Here is a 4269-nt window from a genome sequence, read left to right on the forward strand (position 1 = left end):
TCATGCTTCACCGTATGGAGGACATTTTGGGGGTGTAAGGACAACGTCTAAAGTGTTGGAGTCAGGTTTTTATTGGCCGACGATGTTTAAAGATGCACACTTCTGGGTGAAAAATTATGATGAGTGCCAACGAACGGGGAATATTTCCTATCGACATGAGATGTCCATGAAACCGATCCAAGAGGTAAAAGTGTTTGATGTGTGGGGAATCGAATTTATGGGACCATTTGTTATCTACAATAACAAGTATATACTTGTAGCGGTGGACTATGTCTCAAAATGGGTAGAAGCCGTCGCACTTACTACAAATGATGCGAAGGCAGTTATTGGTTTCCTGAGAAAGAACATCTTCACCCGATTTGGCACTCCAAAATCTATCATCAGTGATGGGGGTACCCACTTCTACAACCGAGCCTTTGAAAAGCTATTGGAGAAATATAGCGTTCTCCACAAAGTTTCCACTCCATATCACCTACAAACAAGTGGGCAAGTCGAGGTGTCAAACAGAGAAATCAAGAGTGTTTTGAACAAAACTGTAAATGCTAGTCGGACTGATTGGGCAAGAAAATTGGATGATACGTTATGGGCTTACCGCACTGCATTCAAAACTCCGATTGGAATGTCGCCGTATAAATTGGTGTTTGGAAAGGCATGTCACTTGCCGGTGGAGTTAGAGCATAAAGCCTCCTGGGAATTGCGATAATTAAATCTGGATGTGGAGGCCGGTGGAACTAGTAGAGTCACAGAGTAGCATGAACTTGACGAGTTTCGGTACCATGCTTTTGAGAGTACAAGGTTATACAAGGAAAGAATGAAACTGGTGCACGACAAAAATATTCTTGAGCGAAATTTTAAGCCGGGAGACATGGTATTATTATTCAATTCGAGATTGAGGTTGTTTCCGGGCAAATTGAAGTCAAGATGGTCAGGGACCATTTCGTGTGGTAGAGATTCACCTACCGGAGCCGTAGAGATTGGTGCATAAAATGACTCTCGCACGTTCAGAGTTAATGGGCATAGGTTAAAATATTATTTGGACATGGATGACGCGAAAGTAGTGTCGGTGACTCATTTGCTCGAGCCACCAATGTTGAGCGAGCCTTAAGTGCGATTACCTGCGCCTTGCGGGGATGTTAAATCAGGCACTTCATGGGAGGTAACCCATTATAAAGTTGTATTCGTCATGCCGTGATGTTAACTAAGGCGCTCGTTGGGAGGCAACCCAATTCATAGTTGATTTTTAGTGTAGTTAGAATTTTTCTTTTCATTTTTAGGAACTAACATGTTTGCAGGTGATTTCGGAAAGTCGTATGTAGTATCTCGTGTTGCCTGGTCTCCAGCAAGCTGGGCCAGGCATTAAGCCATGCGGTGCTAGGTATTGAGCTTGCTAAGGAGCTCGCCTCGCATGGGTTATAGCGAGACACATCTCGCAGAATCCCTCGCGTCGTATGCCTATGAGTTCGCCTCGCCAGGTATGTCACTCGCCTGAGAGCTCGCGTCGCCAGGTTAGTTATTTTTGCTTTGATTTTCTTTTTGTTTTGTTTTCCTTTAATTCCCCCTCTTAAAAATCCAACTTAAAAGACCCACGCCTAAAAGAAAACACACTGCACATCCCAATTTTCCTCTTCTCCTCCCACACAAACCCCACTGCTCACAAAACACACACTCACGCAGAACACTGCCAAAACCTCCCCCTCACAACTCCATTGAAGACAAGCAATCTTCTGCTATTTCCTTCACTAGCAACAACAATTCAAAGGCAAATCCCTTCTCTTAATCATCTAAGGTATGGTTTCTATCTCCACTCTTTGGCAATTTCGAGTTGGGTGAATGCATGACATTGGACACAAATATTTGGGGTTGTTCTTCATTGTAACCATGTGTTTGTGGGTCCCAACCACATGAACCCCATAGAAATGTTGTTGCTATTGTGTGAACAAGTGGTAGTACGGAACTCCCAAGCCGATTAGGGAGGGTGAGGCAATCCCTCACCCCTACAAGCACTCTCGTGGCACTAGTGCTTGCTAAGTGTTTGTTATAATGCCTCAAAGGCATTCTTTGTCCCCATTAGAGCCCGAGTCTCTGGGATTATCATACTAGTGCTATGTAGTCATGCACCACTTTAAAATCTTAAGTGTGGGGTGGCTCACTGGTAGCCTGATGCTTCGAAATTGGAGGAAGCACCCATGTGCCATTGCTTGATTCTCATACAAAGAAACAATGAGGTGAAGTCTGAGTAACCTCGAAAATTATTGATAATCATGTGTTAAACTCTTGAGTGTGGGGTGCAAGATCATGTTGTGACATGTTGCAATGTAGCTTAAACTGATTCATGCTCACTTGTGTAGGTGCGAATATGCCTCCAAGAAAAGATACCAGTAGAGGCAAAGCCACATCCACTGCTCCATCTAAAGCTAAGGCTACCTCCGTACCTCCCTCGAAGAAGAGAAAAGAAAGGGAAGCTACTTCTAGTCTAAGTGAAGGACTGCAAGCAGTGGCAGCTATCGCAACCACTCGTACACGATCTCAAGGACAACAGGAGTTTGGACTCAAAAGCATACCCCCACACACTAAGGATTGGTACATGCGTTGCAGGCCAAAACATGTACCACCAGAAACTGCTATTCATAAGCGTCGCCTGCAAGCCAAGTACCAAGCGATTTGGAGAGGCATCAAGGAGTTGGGGTTGAGTTATGTGTTCAAAAATACATGGGATATAAATCTTAATCTGGTTCGGGAATTCTATGCCGGGTTTGATCCAAAGGATCCTGAACAACTGGTGTCGATTAGTGGACGGTTGATAAATTTTTCAGCCATGACAATATGTAATTTCTTAGGTGCTCCGGATGTGCCTCAGTAGACATTGGACTACTTCATCGCTCGTCCTACATATCGAGGGCTGAGACACACTCTTTGTGGTGTCAATTCAATGGCAGCTTGGGTTCAGGATAAGAAAACAAATCGACACAGGAAATTCCCAAGAAGAAGATGAGGGCAGAGGCTCAAGTATGGCTGAAACTGATTAATAGCCGTGAGAGGACATGTGTGCTATATTTCTTCATGACGGGTCAGATGGTGAATGTGGGTCATTTGATCCGCTACCAGATGTCTGTAGTAAGAACTAGTAAGAGGATCGATCGAATGCCATTTGCAAATATGTTAACTCAGTTCTTGAGAGACGAAGAGGTTGAGGAGGAGCCAGTGTTCCATCACATCATTGATTAGCCTCTAAGACTAATAGACATTACCAGTATCCGGGTGAAGGAGGAGACTACGATGCCATCACTGACAGGTGCCGAGCGCAATGCTCGCGATGACAGTTTTATGGCCCACTTATATTAGATGATGGACCTGCAACTTCGGATCGGGGGACGGTCGACCACTATAGAGGAGAGGGCCATATTGGACCAAGGGTTCCCGCTCAATGCTCATGCTCAGTAGCTGGTTGGGCTTGGTGATGGATACAGACTCCCAGATGATGAGGATGTCAACAGATCTGAGCAGTCTGAGGCCGAGCTGGAGCAGTCAGATGACGATGATGATGAGGAGGAGGAGAAGGAGGAAGCACAAGAGGAGGAGTGGGCATCCTTAGAGGAGGATGGCGATGACATGGCTTGATCAGGGAGTTTTCCTACACCCTACTCATTTTTTTCTTGTTTTGTCATTTTGTGTATGTATTGAGGACATTGCATGAGAAATAAGTGTGGGGTGGTATCTTGTAAATATTAGTCTTGTTTTAGTTAAAAAAAATTTAGTTAGGTCGTCTTAGCGTTTTCTCTAAAAATTGGACTCTTCCCAACGATGGATCTCTTAGACAGTTTTCTTGAGGGAATTAAGTCTAAAAAAAGAGATTTTCTTGTAGGTAGTGTAGTAATTCCCCCTTGGTTTTTCTTTGAGCCGCGGTTCTTTTCCAAGAGTTTTATTTGAACCGGGTGTAGTTAGTTTTAATTTTTAGGAGTAGAAATCACTGGTTATGAATTGAATTGCAGCGATATCTCTTAACTTTGTTATGCCTTGAGAACAGTTATTACTCTGATTGTGACGCTTAGGCTTAGTTTTTTACTCTAGTATAAGTACATTAAATCGTATATTCTTAAATTTGCTTGATTGCCCTGACTGGAGTGTCGTGATAAAACCAATCCTGAGTAAGTTATGTGCCATGTCTGTGTGAGGTTTGTATTTAGTCAGTGCATTTTATTTGATGTCTAGAACTTGCCCCGCGCGTGTGCAAAGCAAAATGGTAGTCTTGTTCAGTCTGGGAAGTGATAT

The sequence above is a fragment of the Nicotiana tabacum genome, chromosome 23 (assembly GCF_000715075.1).
Source record: "Nicotiana tabacum cultivar K326 chromosome 23, ASM71507v2, whole genome shotgun sequence".
NCBI classification, from domain to species: Eukaryota; Viridiplantae; Streptophyta; class Magnoliopsida; order Solanales; family Solanaceae; genus Nicotiana; species Nicotiana tabacum.